This window comes from Mauremys mutica, chromosome 20, assembly GCF_020497125.1.
Source record: "Mauremys mutica isolate MM-2020 ecotype Southern chromosome 20, ASM2049712v1, whole genome shotgun sequence".
NCBI lineage: Eukaryota > Metazoa > Chordata > Testudines > Geoemydidae > Mauremys > Mauremys mutica.
In genome coordinates this window covers 15,067,026-15,085,683 of record NC_059091.1, presented here as the reverse complement: position 1 = coordinate 15,085,683, position 18,658 = coordinate 15,067,026, and the positions used below count along the sequence as shown (strand labels likewise).

The 18,658-nt window shown below is 47.6% G+C and overlaps 1 protein-coding gene across 3 annotated transcripts in view; it reads left to right on the top strand.

Annotated features, from left to right (window-relative positions):
- The window catches only part of HDAC7 (histone deacetylase 7), a 259,876-nt gene that overhangs the window by 95,654 nt on the left and 145,564 nt on the right, over positions 1-18,658 (top strand). The window contains exon 1 of one of the 3 annotated variants that reach the window (XM_044994612.1): positions 10,973-10,989. The exons of the other annotated variants lie outside the window; for them this stretch is intronic. The gene's annotated coding sequence lies outside the window, so the exon portion shown is untranslated. Of the gene's footprint in view, positions 1-10,972; positions 10,990-18,658 lie in introns of those variants that run through there. 3 annotated transcript variants of the gene reach the window in all.

The following is an 18,658-nucleotide window of genomic DNA, read 5'->3' as shown; positions in this document are numbered from 1 at the left end:
ACAGCAGCTTTGATTGGCATCTGAGGGTCCCCCAAGGTGCCTTCTGAAATTTAACATAAGACTATGAGGCCTGCAGCTGTCTGAAAGATTTGGGTGGGCAGGTTGGAGGAGGACAGAAGGACAGATTGAGGGAACTTAAGCGGGGTGAAAAAATTAAGGCATTCCCCCCCCCCCCATCCCCAACCACATACACAAAAACATCCCAATGGAGACATGACCTGCCTTTGATCTGCTCCACCTTAGTAATATGCAAGTTCTGCTTGGAAAGGGGTCTGCTGGGACTTACATTGTGTAGTTATTGACTGGTCTCAGAAGGAGCTGTTGGTCATAAAAATGTTACCAGGGTGATTTTTCTGTTGTTTGGGGCTCAGGGAGTGAGTTAACATTACCATCAGTGAAAAAGTAGGTCAGGAGAACTAATTGCTCCAGACAGACTCAGCTCCTCAAGGCAACTGCTAGTTCCCATGGCTGAGGAAAGGTCTGACTGAAAATACAAACCAAGCAACTGTGCTAACTGTAGCCCAGGTAATTCCCAGTACCCTGCCTTACAACTCTTTGTGCATATCCCATTCAGGTTACTGTGAGAATGGGCTCATGCATTAACCAACCAGGTCAAGGCAGGTCATCCTGCCTTCAGAATGTTGTTTTATTTTCCCATTGTTTGCCCTCCCCCAGAAATGACTCAGAGGCCTCTCTGACCCTTCTCTCGCACACTAGCCTGGTCCCACTGTAGCAATTGCATTTGAGGGCGTTACTGTAACTCTTATCAGGCAATGGGACAGGATTCACTTGCAACCACTGTAAATGAGTAGGAGTTCTAGTTGTGTTAGGTCCCAAATCAGCAAAGCATTTCAGCACATGCTTCATAACTGTAAATTAGCAAAGAAAACTTGTTTTCAAGTTCAGCCAAAACCTCAGACTGTATTGCTAACCTGTGCTGATCTGGATCCCTAACCAGCACCACAGTGAAAAGGCCCCCTCTACCAATGCCCCTTCCATAAGACTTTCTGCCAGGGATGTGAAAAAAGGAATTGTGGGTAAAGGAATTCTTGGGAGTCTGAAAAAAAAATAGAGTGGGCAGAAGGATCTGATTGACCCAGGAGAAGGATGGGGCATACGAGAGGGAGAAGGGAGACTGCATAAGGATTGGATTAATGTCTGCAGTTTCAGCCAGTGCTGTTAGATGAGTATAAACAATGCCAAACCATTCTTCCGCAGGTTGCTGAAAGTAGTTGTCTGGTAAATGGGGTTTGAAGACGTATCCATGTGTGTGGGGGTATATGTATGTGGGGATGTCTACACTGCAATCAGGTCAAGTGATTGCAGCACATTAAGACATATTCCACTAGCTTTGATAGAGCCAGTTCACTAAAAATAGCAATGAAGCTACAGTGTCACAGGCAGCGGCTTGGGCCAGCGTCTGCAGTACATACTCAGGGTCCCGGAGAGGATTGTACTTAGGCAGCTAGCTCATGTCACTGCCCGTGCTGCCAGGGCAACACTGCTATTTTTAATGTGCTGGCTGAATCAAAGCTAGAGAGGGTATGTCTACATGTGCTGCAGTCACACCTCCATTGCATTCTCAGCCTACCGTGTGTGTGGGTCCGTGCATGCACTTGTAGCTTCCCATATTCTGCTCTTACTGTAGGAAGGAGCTCACAGAATAATCATCAGTAAAGTCGAAGCAGTTAGACTTGTTGCCAGCCTTGCTGCAAGCAGGAATGGAGGATATTGCAGCAAAGGGTGAAAGGCAGTATTGGCCAAGCGCGCTCTGGCGCAGAGCTTTGTTCTGTGTCTTAAAATGTTTTCTTCTTAGGAAAGGAGAAGTGTGACTGAGTGGCTACAGAAACCCCCTGGCTTGGGTTTCCTGGAAATGCAGCTGTTTGAATGTAAAGAGGAGCCACTCTCAGTAAATGTCAATCAGGATTGTTAACTGTACACTCAGAGAGATCTAGCAGGGAGTTTTAGACACATTGACGGGGAGATTTTTATCCTTTTGTTGTCCGGCCACACCCTATATCAGTGTATTTATTTATTTTACATCTCAAGGTCCCAGTCTTGTATTGGGAGCTGCTATCACGGACCCCTGCATCCATTAAGACTCTAATTGACTTCAGGAAAAGCTGAGGTGCTTGTGATTTTTGCCCTTACCAAAAATGGCATAGTTTTAAATGGGCTTGAAGCCAGAGTACGCTCAGCTATGATGGTCACTCTGTATTTATCATCTGTGGCCCTAGTAGGAGAAAGTGAGGGATGGATGAATAAAGATGTACAGTGAATGAAACTAGGGGTTAGGGGAAAATCGTGAGGGCAGGCTGGGAGACTGTGGGTGTAGAGAAATGTGGTGATCGCCAGAGAGATGGAAATCAATGTTGACAAATGCAAAGTAATGTATACTGATCCAGGGAGAGAATAACTTGAACTATTCATACATCCAACTGGATTCTAAACTAGCTGTAGCAATCAGCACAAAGACCTGGCCATCACTGTAGACAGTCCCTGGAGAGCACTGCTCAATGTGCAGCTATGATCTGAAAATCAAACAAGATTTTAGGATGCATAAGTCATGGGACAGAGAATAATTCTGGGAATATTATAGTGTCTCTGTATAAATCAATGGGATGCCCACACCTTGATGCTGTGCAGTTCTGATCACATAACACAAGTACAAGGGGAAATTCAAGGGAATTAAAAGTGAGTAAATATAAAAAGAATCTAAGGAAATACTTCTACTGTGCCCAGTTTGTCTATGGTACTCACTGACATAAGGTATCACTGAGGCCAAGAGGTTGGCAGGATTTTAAAAAGGATTGGCCATTGATACAAGAAGAACATCCAGATTATAATGCTGTAGTAAGGCAGTGGTACCAACCAGGGCCGCCCAGAGGGGGGGGGCAAGTGGGGCAATTTACCCCAGACCCCGGACCCAGCAGGGGCCCCCACGAGAGTTTTTTGGAGCCCCTGGAGTGGGGTCCTTCACTCGCTCCGGGGGCCCCGGAAAACTCTCGCGGGGCCCGGGCCCCCGAAGCTTCTTCGCTCCCGGTCTTCGCTGGTGGGGGGTCCTTCCTCTCCGGGATAGAAGGACCCCCCCACCGCTGAATTACAGCCGAAGGGGGACCCGCCGCTGGAGTGCAGCTGGGTCTTCGGCGGTAATTCGGCGGTGGGGGGGGTCCTTCCGTTCCGGGACCCGCCGCTGAAGTGCCCCGAAGACCCGCGGTAGGGGCTGCACTTCGGTGGCGGGTCCCACTTTGGTGGTAATTCAGCGGAGGGGGGTCCCCGCCGTGGGTCTTTGTGGCACTTTGGCAGCGGGTCCCGGAACAGAAGGACCCCCCGCCACCGACTTACCGCCGAAGCGGGGCCCCCCGCTGCCGAAGACCCTGGGCCCCCGGAATCCTCTGGGCGGCCCTGGTACCAACTCACAATTTCATCACACCTCATGATATTTGGGGTGTTTTTTGTAAAGCCCCAGCTTCCAGAGTCATGGGTTTACATGAGAATCCCGGTTTTAGGTTTTTTAAAGTAAATTTTTGGCCCTAAAATAGGAACCCTAGAGGCACAAAAAACAATCGGTAAATTAAAAGAACCCCAAATGTATTTTTTTTTAATCTCATGATTTTAAAACCAACCTTATGATTTTTTGGGGCCTCACTCTTGATTGCACGTGGGATTGTCAACACCGGTAAAGGATTAAAAAGAAAAGCAAGGGCTTGGGAAGGGAGATAAATCCTCCTGAGTCAGGGCATAAGCCAACCTCCGACCAGTGGAAGACTTTTCTTTGTGAGTGAGCAGGGCTTCTTACACTTCCCTCCAAAGTTGGTGGTGCCAGCTGCTGCAGGGAGACATGCTATCAAATCAAATGGATCACCAGTCTGCAACTCCTGTCTTCATAGGAGGGGCTGGAAGGGAAAGGAATGAGACAGGACACTGAAGGGAAGGGAGGAATGTAGGGAATGTTGTGGGATAGGGAGGGAGAGGGGGCAGGAGATGGACAAGATAGGCTGGAACAAGGGAGCGGCTTCAGGGAGACAGAAGAGTGTTTGAGATGAGGATGGGGAGGGATAAAATGGCAATTCCTCTATCAGGGATTAGGAGGCAACCCATGGGGAGACCTGCATTTCTGTGGGGGATCTGAAGAAACTGGATGTGATCACACATAAATTGGGAGTGGTGGCCATAGGTGCTGGAACTAGGGTCTCTGGAGGCGCTGCTGCACCCTCTGGCTTGAAATGGTTTCAATTATATACAGGATTTACAGTTTGGTTCAGCACCCCCACTATAAAAATTGTTCCAGCACCCCCATGGCAGCTTCCCCCAAGGGTTAACAACAAACAGGAGGCACCAAAAACCAGCTAGATTGTTCTTCTCTGGGGTTCCAAGCTGGGGCTGGAACAGCACTTGCCATACCAAGTCTCTGTCAATTTCACTCCCCTGGCTAGGTTTGTATCTCTGCCCTCTATCTCGATCCCTGCTTGAGCTAGCCATGGGATGCTATGCTATGGAAGTTTCCCAGGTGGCCCCTTGTGACTTGGGTTCTTTGTACAGAAACCCCAAACAGATGGATTTTCAATGTGCAATACCCACATCATTGTGGACTTAATAACCCATTAATAGCATAAAAAAGACCAATCTATCTAAGGCACTTCATAACCATGGATCTGAGCACCTCTCAATCAATTACACTTTTATCCTTACAACACCACTGTGAGGCAGGGAAGTGTTAATATCCCCATTTTACAGATGAGGAACTGAGAGACTAAAGGGATGTCTACATTACAGCATCACAGCTATGGCATTGCAGCTGTGGAGGCTGTAGCGTAGATGTTTCCTACATTGACAAAAGAGGTTTTTTCCTTTAATGTAGGTAATTCATTTCTGTGCGAGGCAGTACATGGGTTGATGCAGGAATTCTTCTGTTGACCTAACTGCATCTATAGCAGGGATTAGGTTAACCTAACTACTTTGCACAGGGTGTGCAATTTTTCCCATCCCTGAGCAATGTAGCCAGGTCAGCCATGTTTAGATGGAGACCAGGTCTCAGTAACTCATTCAAAGTCACAAGACATTTGTGATACAGTAGGAAATTGAACCCACATCTCCTGAGTGCTGGACTAGTACCCTAACCACTGATCTAATACCCCGTCTGACAGAAAACAATGAGAGATGCGTCAAAGGACAATGCTTATGTTACCAATAATGCAATTGACTAGTTTACAGTAGGAATTTATATAAGCATAGCTACATCTCTCAGGGGTGTGAAAAATCCACATCCCTGAAAGATGTAGCTCTACCAACTTAAGCCCCAGTGTAGACATTGCCAGGTCAACCCAAGAATTCTTCTGTTGACTTAGGTAATCCACCTCCTGAGAGGTAGTAGCTATGTCAACAAGAGAACCTCTCTCGTTGGCATAGGTAGAGTCTACACTGGAGTTGTGCCACTGTAGTGTTTCAAGGGTAGCCAAACCCTAAGTAATATCATCCCATGTCCTTACTCTAGTTTGCGATCAGGTTATGCCTTGAAGCATGAGCGTAGACTTGCCAACATTATATTTCAGAAATAAGGGACTGTTTTCTTAGAACCCCACTCCACCACGCCTTTGTGGCAGGGGTGGGATGGGGTGTCAGAACCTTGACACTCTCAAGTTCACACACCCATCTCTCTGTGGGCAGATGGCTGCAGCCTAATGGCCTCCTTCCACACAATCACCCCTTGGTCAGGGTAGTGGACCTAGTGGCTAGAGTCCGGATAACTCAGCCCAAACAGCTGGGCAGGGTAGACCAATGGCCAGGGTCCATATACATCGCTTCCCGCGTTGGAGCAGTGCGGCCTAATGGCCAGAGTCCATACAATCCCCATGGGGGGGGAGTGGTAGGGGGACCTAGGCTCATCCTTTCCACTGGGCCCCGAGCCAGGGCCCTGGTAGGCAAGTTCCCCTTGCCACCAGCTCGGCGGGGATCCACCTGCAACACGCCAAGTGTCTGTGTGGCTCTAACGCCGTTTGCCTCTAAAGTTCCCCTGGGTCACTTCCTGCCATAAATGCTGGGTTCTCCGCTTCAGGGGGTCCTCCAGTCTGTTCCCCTCCTGTGATGTACTCAGTCTGGGCATCAGGGTGTGTCTCAGCTTGGCTGGCCTCCAGATCCTGGAGCGCAGGCTGTCCCTCCTCGGGAGCTGGCAGCATACCTCCTTCCCCTCCAGCAGTCAGCCCGACTGAGCAGCTCTGCAGGCTTTTATACCTGCTCTCCAGTTGGAGCATGCCCAGCAGAGCTTCCGGGGCGGGGCTTCCTCTGCTAGGAAGGAAGGGTTAATCCCAGTGGTACCAGCGCAGGGCAACTCTGCCCCATCACAGTAGGATTCACCTACATTCACCAGGAGCGTTTCTTGCTGCTTTTTGCAACCCTCAGCAACTCCTGATCTTGTCGTACAGAGATGAAAAATAAGGGGATGTCCCTTGTAATAAGGAACTGTTGGCAATGCTACGTGACAGTCCTTGAAATCCCATCCTGCCAGTGCCATTCTTATTCATATTCACAGCCAAAATCTTTATTAACATAGAGCTAAGGTTGTCTTGTGCAGCCTTGTGCTCTTCTGGAATCAGGAGGCTAAACTTAAACCTCTGCAAATCAGCAAATAAAGAGTTAATATATATCCCATATAACATTAACTCTGCCCCCTAGAGCTGGCAATAGGTCCAGGAGCCAAACAAAACCTGACCTATCCCTAATGACATTTGCCATTTTCGGTGCTGTGTTGTGTCCAGCACAATGCTATACATCCCGATGTGCAGAAAGAATAGCAAATATGCCAGGTGACCAGCTTGGCTTAACAGAGAAGTCTTCGATGAGCTTAAACACAAAAAGGAAGCTTACAAGAAGTGGAAACTTGGAAAGATGACTAGGGAGAAGTATAAAATATTGCTTGAGCATGCAGGGGTGTAATCAGGAAGGCTAAAGCACAATTGGGGTTGCGGCTAGCAAGGGATGTGGAGGGTAAAAAGAAGGGTTTCTACAGGTATGTTAGCAACAAGAAAGTGGTCAGGGAAAGTGTGGGCCCCTTACTGAGTGGGGGAGGCAACCTAGTGACAGATGATGTGGGATAAGCTGAAGTACTCAATGCTTTTTTTGTCTGTCTTCACAGACAAGGTCAGCTCCCAGACTGCTGCACTGGGCAGCATTGTATGGGGAGGAGGTGAGCAGCCCTCAGTGGTGAAAGAACAGGATAAGGGCTATTTAAAAAAGCTGGATATGCACAAGGTGCTGAGGGAGTTGACTGATGTGATTGCAGAGCCATTGGCCATTATCTTTGAAAACTCGTGGCAATCAGGGCAGGTTGACTGGAAAAAGGCAAATATAGTCCCCAGAAAAATCATGGAGCAGGTCCTCAAGGAATCCATTTTGAAGCACTTGGAGGAGAGGAAGGTGATCAGAAACAGTCAACATGGATTCACCAAGGGCAAGTCATGCCTGACCAACCTGATTGCCTTCTATGATGAGATAACTGGCTCTGTGGATATGGGGAAAGTGGTGGACATGATACCTTGACTTTAGCAAAGCTTTTGATATGGTGTCCCACAGTATTCTTGCCAGCAAGTTAAAGAAATATGGATTGGATTAATGTACTATAAGGTGGATAGAAAGCTGGCTAGATCATCGAGCTCAAGGGGTAGTGATGAATGGCTCCATGTCTAGCTGACAGCCGGTATCAAGCGGAGTGCCCCAGGGGTTGATCCTGGAGCCAGTTTTGTTCAACATCAGCAAGTTTGCGGATGATACTAAGCTGCGGGGGAGAGGTAGATATGCTGGAGGGTAGGGATAGGGTCCAGAGTGACCTAGACAAATTGGAGGATTAGGCCAAAAGAATTCTGATGAGGTTCAACAAGGACAAGTGTAGAGTCCTGTACTTAGGACGGAAGAACCCCATGCACCGCTACAGGCTGGGGACCGACTGGCTAAGCAGCAGTTCTACAGAAAAGGACCTGGGGATTACAGTGGGCAAGAAGCTGGATATGAGTCAACAAGTGTGCCCTTGTTGCCAATAAGGCTAATGGCATATCGGGCTGCATTAGTAGGAGCATTGCCAGCAGATCGAGGGAAGTGATTATTCCCCTCTATTCAGCACTGGTGAGGCAACATCTGGAGTATTGCATTCAGTTTTGGGCTCCCCCGCTAGAGAAGTGATGTGGACAGATTGGAGAGAGTCCAGGGGAGGGCAATGAAAATGATTAGGGGGCTGGGGCACATGACTTATGAGGAGAGGCTGAGGGAACTGGGCTTATTTAGTCTGCAGAAGAGAAGAGTGAGGGGGGATTTGATAGCAGCCTTCAACTACCTGAAGGGGAGTCCCAAAGAGGATGGATCTAGGCTGGTCTCAGTGGTGACAGATGACAGAACAAGGAGCAATGGTCTTGAGTTGCAGTGGGGGAGGTCTAGGTTGGATACAGTAACTCCTCACTTAGCATTGTCCCAGTTAACGTTGTTTCGTTGCTGATCTATTAGGGAACAAGCTTGTTTAAAGTTGTGTCGTGCTCCCTTATAATGTCGTTTGGCAGATGCCTGCTTTGTCCACTGCTTGCAGAATTCTCTGGAAGAGCAGCCCCTCCTTGTGTGGATTAGAACCAGGGGGGGGCCTGCAACCCCTCCCCCCCATCAGCTCCCCTAAATTCCCTGTAAGGTATGTGGCTCGGCAGCTGCCCAGCAGCAGTTCAGCTGTCCCTCCCACCACTTCCCTGCTTCTCCTGCCCTGCCCTCTGCCTTGGAGCTGCTCCTGGGAGCATCCTGCTTGCTGGGGGAGAGGGGTGCTGATATCAGGATGTCCCCCTGCTCCGTACCTCGTCTCCACAAAGCGGAGGAGGAGGACAGGGCTCAAAGACAGAAAGGAGGGAGCTTGCTGGAAGCTGTTACTTCCTGTCTGAACTGGGTGATCTGCTTAAAAGGGCAACATACTTGAAGTGGCATCAGTGTACTTAAAGGGGCAATGCACATCTCTTTCTCTCACTCATGCATGCACCCCCCCCCCAGCACTTTGGAAAATCAGCACTGTGTAGCCATGCATGTGCTGTCAGAAGGAGGGAGTGGGGCGCTCCAGCTGTAGAGCGTGGGCTCATCATCATGTTCAGTTTTTGCAGGGAAGTGTTTGCAGCCACTGCCCTGCATCTATTGTGTTTCCTCCCTCCTGCCTCAATCCATGATGCCTTGTAGAGTGTGAGGCTACATTAACAGCATATTAACCTTTGAGGGCTCAGCCAAGTGCTAGTTCATCATTTAGCAGCAAGGCACTCCCTGGGAAATAGTACACTCTCTTACTCCACTACCTCAACCAAGTTTCATAATCATTCATTGCTGTGTACAATATTAAACTGTTTGTTTAAAATTGTATATAATGTCTTTTGTCTGGTGAAAAAAATTCTCTGGAACTTAACCTTCCCATTTACATTAATTCTTATGGGTAAATTGGATTCACTTAACATTGTTTCACATAAAGTCGCATTTTTCAGGAATATAACTACAATGTTAAGTGAGGAGTTACTGTATTAGGAAAAACTGTTTCACTATGAGGGTGGTGAAGCACTGGAATGGGTTACCTAGGGAGGTAGTGGAATCTCCATCCTTAGAGGTTTTTAAGGCCCAGCTTGACAAAGCCCTGGCTGGGATGATTTAGTTGGGGTAGGTCCTGCTTTGAGCAGGGGATTGGACTAGATGACCTCCTGAGGTCTCTTCCAATCCTAATATTCTCTGATTCTCACTGTGTTAGGTGTAGCTGTATGGAACCAGGCATTCATTCCAGCGAGCTGTCATCTGAGAAGAGGTTCAGCTGTAGCTACAGGATACCTGCTTTCTGTGCTGTGTTAGGCAGGAAGTCCATATTGTAGAGGATTCCACTGGGCCCCCTTTGCTCTGAAATCTAAGAATGTATGAATGTGTTGTAAAATGTTTGAATGGCTGCAACTGTCCCTCCAGATGCTGCCATTCCACTAGGGGAACAGATGTCTGCTTCACCCAGTTCTAACGCTCTCTTGAATAGTGTTGAAAGCTCTCAGATTTTATGGTGGATCTTGCAATATTTGTTTTTTTCTTACAGCCACTTGGAGGCACATGAGAATTTCAATTTTCCTTTTTAAACAGTTGTGGCAAATTGCCGGCACTACTATGATGGGTCTTGCACTCTCTCTTCTTGGGGTTGTGGGTTTCAGGGCACTGTTGCTTGCCCCAGAACTGGGATATTAACTACCCCACTAGTGTCCTAGAGGAGAAGAGTGGGGAGGGACCCGGGCCCACCCTCTACTCTGGGTCCCAGCCCAGGGGCCCTAGGATACTGGTAAACCACTTGAACTAGTGGTTCCTTCCCCTGGGCTACTTCCCTCTCCTGCGCTTCAGCTTGTGGGGCTTCCTGCCCTCATTCTGCACAAGCCAGGTGTCCCTTTACCTGGGGTCTTGGTCTTCTTAGCCCACCACAGCACTTCTGCAAACTTTCCTCTGCTTCCCTCCAAACAGCTCTTTGCTCCAACACCCATCCACTCTGCTTCAGCTCCTTTCCCTTGTCTGATTGAAGCAGGGGTTTTTTATCAGGTGACTGACTTCAGGTGCTCTAATTGGCTTCAGGTGCTTTAATTAATCTATAGCAAACTTTCTTCCCTCTACTGGGAATAAGGCTCCCTTCTAACACTCTCCTGCTGCTCTCTGGCTATGCTGTATCACACAGTATAATTTCTAGCCCTTGTAGTTGCAGAGGAAAACTTGAACTGTAGCCTGAATGAACTGTAAATGCTCAGAAACCAGGAGGCAAATAAAACCAACCAACATTTATGAGGTTTTAATCTCATGATTTTGGGGGCCAGACTCCTGATTTGTGAATGGTTGGGATTGGCAACACATTCTCAGTGCCCAGCAGAACTTTGAAATGTACAGTTACGGTTGCCCAGCACTGGCATGTGCCCTTCCAGAACATGGAGGGTGGCTAAATTCAGACCTCTGAAAACCAGGAAATAAAGAGTTCAGGTAATGTGTCCTACAAGAGGCTCCCACAACCTTAATTCTCCCCTCTTTGAGTGATGCCCCAGCCTGAAGGTTTGGGGCAATGAATTTGCCTTGGTTTTTTGAGGAAGCGGTGATAGTGAGAGGTGCAAGATTAAGGGATCCCTATGGGGGCTCCTGGATATACCTCACTGCCCCACAGCTACTGTCCTCTTCCTGGATCCTCCATGCCCCCAGTAGGGCTAGAGGGGCCATGGGGAGAAGATGTGTAGGCGATGGGCTCTGGGGAGTGCATCTACCAACTGGATGCAGGAAAGGGGAAGGGCAGAGAGACCCAAGCCAGATCTACATTAGGAGCCCTTTGCCAGTAACTACACCTTTATGGTATGCTGGCAAAGCACTCCTAGAAACTGGAAAGGCTGCAGAGGTGAGCGACAAAGATGATGAAAGGGATGGAACACAAGTCATATGAGCAAAGGCTGAAGGAACTGGGTATATTTCGTTTGGAAAAGAGGAGATAAGGGGGGACATGATAGTGGTCTTCAAATATTTGAAAGGCTAACATAAAAAAGATGGAGAAAAGTTGTTTTCTCTTGCCACAGAGGGCAGGACAGGAGGCAATGGGCTCAAACTACAGCATAGCAGATTTAAATTAAATCTCAGGAAAAGCTTCCTAACTGTAAGAACCGTAGGACAATGGAACAAACTGCCTCAGGATGTCATGGAAGTTCCTTCACTGGAGGTTTTCCAATAGAGGCTGGATAGCCATTGCTTTTGGATGGTTTAGACCAGGGTGGCAAACTTTTGGGCCTGAGGGCCACATCTGGGAATAGAAATTGTATGGTAGGTCATGAATGCTCACAACATTTGGGTTGGGGTGCAGGGGGGGAGGTGAGGGCTCCGACTGGGGGTGCGGGCTCTGGGGTGGGGCTGGACATGAGGGATTTGGGGTGCAGGAGGGTGCTTCGGGCTGGGATCAAGGGGTTTGGAGGGCAGAAGGGGGATCAGGGCTGGGGCACGAGGTTGGGGCATGGGGAGAGGCTCAGGGGTCCAGGCTCCAGGCGGCACGTACCTCAAGCAGCTCCCAGAAGCAGCGGCATGTCCCTCCTCCAGCTCCTATGTGGGGGCGCGGACAGGCAGCTCTGCCTGCTGCTCTGTCCGCAGGCACCACCCCTGTAGCTCCCATTGGAGCACCGGAGGGGGCCATTAGAGCGGGGCCATTAAAGCACATTAGGAGCTGGAGGGGAGCCATGCCGTGGTTTCTGGGAGCCGCGTGGAGTGGCCTCCGACAATGTGCCCCAGCTGGAGTGCCGGAGCGGGTCAAGCCCCAGATCCCACTCCCCAGTGGGAGCTCGAGGGCTGGCTTAAAACGGTTGGTGGGCCGGATCCAGCTGCGGGCCATAGTTTGCCCACCCCTGGTTTAGACACAACAAATCCTGCATATTGGCAAAGGGTTAGACTAGATTACTCTTGTGGTCCCGTCTAACCCTATAATTCTATGATTCTACATGGGGAACAAATATTTGATAATGCCCTCTTCAGTCTAGTAGAGTAGGATATAACACGATCCAAAGGCTGGAAGTTGAAGCTAAACAAATTCAGATTGGAAATAAGGTACAGTAGAAGTTTTTAACTGTGAGGGTAATTAACCACTGGAACAATTTACCAAGGTGTTATGGTACATTGTCCTTCTTTGGCAAATTTGAAATCAGGCTTGGATGTTTTTCTAAAAGATCTACTCTAGTTCAAACAGGACTTAATTCAGGGAAGTCCTCTGGCCTATGCTATGCTGGAAATGTAGGATAATAGATAATCACAGTGGTCCCTTCTGGCCTTGAAATCCATAAATCTATGTATCTATGACCATTTTTAAAGCAGCTAATTATTGAGGGGGAGCTGTATTTCATGGCTCATTTGACTAAATGACCCTAACTTTGCACCACAGTATACCCCAGCTACTGATGTGGTACACATCACTATTAAAGACAATTTCCCTATGCAGGTGGATTTTAAAGCACTTTCAAACATTGGCTCTGGTGTGTCTCCACTTTGCCTGCACTTTGGGCAAACCTTCCCTGATGTCAGGCAGAAGCAATAATGTGCATGCCACACACTCTCAGAAAATCCATGTTGTGCAGGAGTGGAAATCACAGTCTTTGGGTCCTGCTTGGATTCAAAGATTACTGCATGGTCCCCAGCTGCAACATGAATTGAACTCCTCCTCAGGTAGTCACCACACAGCACTGCTCCCAGGCACACTGATCTTGTGGCACATGTGCAAATAACTTTTATTGGTGCACATCCCTGAGAAGTGAGACAGACCCTCTAATCATTTTTTAAGTATTGCTTCCCATACCTGGAACTGGGTGCCTGATGGTCACTAAGGTCAAATCTGATGGGTTAGGACACTGTGGGGCAGGTCAATGCCATAGTTTCAGCTAAAGATGTGTGCAATAAAGCATAAAAGACTGTGAGAATAGAGTGACAGGTCCTTTTTTCCAGGGTATCTCTGGAACCCCTTACCCAAATGACCCCAAATTTGGCACCAATAACTCAAAACTGAGCCCCAATAAGGCATGCCAGTTTTCAGGACAAATGGAATATACATGTGGATTTTAGAACACTTTGAAATACTGGCTCTTAACATGAGAGCTTGGGTCAAACCTTAACTTTGAAGACACTAGCACTCTTGTATTATAAATGTCTAAACCTTTTATAAAGCGACAGAGTCCTGTGGCATCTTACAGACTAACAGATGTCCGACGAAGTGGGTATTCACCCACGAAAGCTCATGCTCCAATACGTCTGTTAGTCTATAACAGGGGTAGGCAACCTATGGCACAGGTGCCGAAGGCGGCACACAAGCGGATTTTCAGTGGCACTCACACTGCCCGGGGTCCTGGCCACTGGTCCAGGGGGGCTCTGCATTTTAATTTAATTTTAAATGAAGCTTCTTAAACATTTTAAAAACCTTATTTACTTTACATACAACAGTAATTTAGTTATATATTATAGACTTATAGAAAGAGACCTTCTAAAAATGTTAAAATGTATTACTGGCACGCAAAACCTTAAATTAGAGTGAATAAATGAAGACTCAGCACACCACTCGTGAAAGGTTGCTGACCCCTGGTCTATAAGGTGCCACAGGACTCTTTGTCGCTCTTTACAGATCCAGACTAACACGGCTACCCCTCTGATACTAAACCTTTTATGCATTTATGCTAAGCTATTTTGACTCAATAATATCATGTGTGAGTTCCACTTGTTAATTCTATTTTGTATAAAAAACTGTTTGCTCCAATTTTGTTGGATTTTAATTCCAACGTGTTTCTTTTATTCTGGTATAATTAGATATGGTAAAGAACAGTATTCAAATGGCCTCCTCTGGTTCCAGGTCACTATTTTATGTAGCTGCTACTTTTCATGCTGCGTCTCCTCCTTTTCTTCTCCTTTCTGAGAGAGCTGGTGTGGTAACTCTGCCCAGGACCCTTAAAGACAGATGTTCACAGCAGCCTGTAATCCCATGAATATCCTTTATTAACATTATTATATTTATAAACATAGTACACTTGGGAGCTTAATATACATAGTAATAGATGAGGTTGGCTGTGCTAATTGTATGGCTCCATCCTGCTTTGTGTCTCAGTCAGTAGCTTCCCTTGGTTTCCAAGCAAGGTGTACCAAATACCAATTATGTGACCATTTGAAAGGAAGTGTCACTGGTAACTGAGTCCCCAGGGCTGTATGCAGGAAATGGCAGCAATCTGCCAATGGCAACCTCATCCTTTCAGTGTGTGTGTCTCTCTTCCCATCAAAAGGCCTAATCCTGCACCACTGAAGTCAATGGGAATTCAGGGGAGCAGAACTGAAGCGAATGGCCTTAACAGAGCAGATGGAGCCTTGACGACTAAGGGCTAGTCTACTCTTACGAGCCGGGTCGACGCGGTGAGTTCGACTTCTCGGAGTTCGAACTATCGCGTCTAATCTGGACGCGATAGTTCGAACTCCGGAAGCGCCGCGGTCGACTCTGGTACTCCACCACTGCAAATGGCGGTGGCGGAGTCGACCTTGGAGCCACGGACTTCGATTCCGCGGCATCTGGACGGGTGAGTAGTTCGAACTAGGGTACTTCGAATTCAGCTACGCTATTCACGTAGCTGAATTTGCGTACCCTAGTTCGACCCCGCTTCTTAGTGTGGACCAGCCCTAAGTGTCTCTGCTGACTGAGGGCCCTAAGCACAAAGGCTCCTGGAAATGAACCATTGGTCCTCACGTCAGCTTCATAGGGCTTTGAATGAGGTCTCAACAGACAAACTTTTTTCTATGTATCATATCGCTCCTGACATTTGAGCTGGCAGGTGGACTGTGGTGAATTGAGGAATGGGCAATGGATGAGCATCTCTGAAATGCCACCCGCTTTAAAAACCAGCAGCAAAACTGCAATTCACAGTTCTTGTCTTTAAACTCAACTTGTGACTCAGGTCCCCATGATGAACTCTCTCTAGAAAGCATATCATTGCACTGTTTTATTGTGAGCAGGGCAGCGCAGGGAGGCGGGGTTGGGAAAGAAGGTAAAAAGCTGCAAAGCATTGCTGCAACAGGCCATTTTCTTAAGTTCCTACATCTAACCAACCTTACCCTGAAATTTTCTTCACCCCCTTGGCTCTGGGATCTATGACAAGCTGTAATAACCTCATACATGCAAGGACATGTACACTCTGGTTAAAAAGTTCACATTACCGGTCAAAAAGAATGCTGCAGCCATGCACATGCTGGAAGTTTGTCAAACATCAGCAAGATGGACAACTGCTTGTGGTAGCGAACGTTCTAGGACTCAGTCCTTCTCCCATGAAGACCAATAGCAAATTCTCCATTGACTTCTCTGGGAGCAGGAACAGGATCAAGATTGGAATTTTTTAAAAGATCTGCTCTAGGAATTATTTTGGGGAAGTTCTATGGCCTATACTATATACAAGATCAGATTAGATAATCACAATGGTTCCTTCTAACTTTAGAATCTATGGATGAGGCCCCTGGTGAACAAAACTGTTTGCTGCCCCGTCCCTCCCACGGCATTTCTGTCCTCTGTATTCATGCAGAAAGTACAGTATGGGCAGTGGTAGCAGAAACTTCCCCTACGCAATACCCCCAGCCAATATGGCTCAGCCCTGACTATGAGAGACATCTCTGTGGGCAAGAGAGGGGTACTATCTTCAGAGCTTGGTCCCTCTATTGAGGCTACCAACATGAGCCAATTAGTGCCAACCATAATGGTTTTTTGTGCTGTGAACTCTGCTCCATTGAGACGTGGACTGAGTCCCAGAAACCTAGTGTCACACATGGCACGGAACACTAGACCGTGTCTGTTTAATTATTTCCACTAAGAAAGAATTGCTATGTGCAAAAAGTGTCATGTGGCTGATTTTCTTAACTCCCCTCTGGGTAAGTGTAAGAAAGAAGCTTGAGATGATGCAGACTATAGGTCACATTCCTGACTGGGGGGAGTCATATTTCCGATGACCAGTCAGAGCCTCTTCAGTGGTCACATATGTTTATTAATTCAATGAGTTTAAAATGTATTATTTCAACTGACAATGGGGGAACCTCCAAACATGTGGAGATTTAGTTCAATAAGTGTCTGATTCTTCACATACAATGAGCCAAATGTCCTTTCAGTCACGTGACTTATTTTAGATTAAGGAAAACAACAACAGGAAAGAACAGTATGTGCATTTGCTACAGATTATGAACAAACTGTGGCTACTGACAAGCAGAGTTCCCAAGTGTAAAGGTGCAGAGTGCACAGGAAACAGCCATGGTAGGTTGAAGTGATAGAGACCATAGAAGACTTCTCATATGTTTGGCCTTCTGCAGGTTCAGCATTATGGTGATAGGTGTTAGAAAAAATCCTAAAATAGTTTATTTCAGCTTTTACTTCTGGAAGAAACCAGGATGTGCATAGAGGTAGCAAGATTGTGGAATATATCAGAAATATTTGTCACCAGAAATTATTTTTAGTTCATTTCAGTTCATTTGATGAGATGCTTGAGATGTTCTTATTTTTTCCAGCGTGGTTGGCCCATCCCTTGATACAGTCTGTCAACCCTACCTCGGCCATTCCTCCATCTCTGCTTGCCTGCATTTAAACACCCGCTCTCCAAAACTTCCCCTTGAGTTGCCCCTTTGTCTCCCTCCCCTTCTTTCATCTCCATGCTGCTCTTATACTCCCTCACTTTGTCCATGCTTCTCCCTCTCCTTCAGATCCCTCCTGCAAAGCCTTTTAAGCATGATTCATGCACCTCAGTGAGCATGGTGTGTATGTGTGTGCATGTGCTGTACTGGCTGTGTCTGAGATATTCTTTACAGCACAAAGCCTGTCTCATTAGATTTCTGTTGCTCAGAACACCAGTTGGTGCTCAGTAAATAATAATAGTTGAGAGAAGACCCTCTCACTCATGGGGATGGAGTGACTTTGGGAACACATAGTAGTGCCTTCTAATAGTTCTGCCCAGATTTCCCCAGTTCCTGCAACTAGTGCCTGAGTGGCTCATTTTCTATGGTATCTGGGAGAAAGGTTACTAATCTTCCAGGTTGCTCTTTGGCTGTAGTGATTCAATACTGCAAGTTTTTAGAGCTCAAAAGTTATGATGAGTTGGGCCTCCAAAAATTCAAAATAAACATGTTGGGTTATTTTATTTGCCTTCTAGAGGTTGAACCTTTAGGACAGGTGTAGGCAACCTATGGCATACGTGCCGAAGGCGACACACAAGCTGATTTTCAGCGGCACTCACACTGCCCAGGTCCTGCCCACTGGTCCGGGGGGGGGGGGGGGCTCTGCATTTTAATCTAATTTTTAATTAAACTTCTTAAACATTTTAAAAACCTTATTTATTTTACATACAACCATAGTTTAGTTACATATTATAGACTTATAGAAAGAGACCTTCTAAAAACGTTAAAATGTATTACTGGCACGCGAAACTTTAAATTAGAGTGAATAAATGAAGACTTGGCACAGCACTTCTGAAAGGTTGCCAACAATTTAGGAACTCGTGTTTTTAAGCTTTGCTGTGCAATCATGACCAACAGAAAGTTACTTTACACACACACTCACACACATACACCAAGCAGCAGGGTGGAGAGGCCAGGTAATCACCTAATTCCAGGAGCTGAGGTTTTCAGAAAACACCAGCTAACCTGAGACTTGCCATACCATTGTGAGACTTGCCAGGCCTGGGAAGCACAGCTGCCTGCTCAGAGCTAGATCCTGACCTGCTGTTCCCCTCTGAGTGTCCCACTGGTCCTGTGGGCCACGCTGTGCACCCAGGAGCAGAGCACTACCCAGGGCCGGTGCAAGGACGTTTTGCGCCCTAGGCGAAACTTCCACCTTGCGCCCTCCCCCCCGCGCCCCGCCCTGAGGCATACCCGCCCCCCTGCAGCAGCTCCCCACCCTCCGCCCTGAGGCGACCCCCCTGCGGCAGCTCCTCATCCCCCACCCTCTGCCCTGAGGCGCCCCCCCACCCCAGCTCTGCGCACGAGCATGAGCACCCCGAGCACGCCATCGCTGCTTCACTTCTCCCGCCTCCCAGGCTTGCGGTGCCTAAGCTGATTGGCGCCACAAGCCTGGGAGGCGGGAGAAGTAAAGCAGCCACGGCGTGCTAGGGGAAGAGGTGGGGCAGGGGTGAGCTGG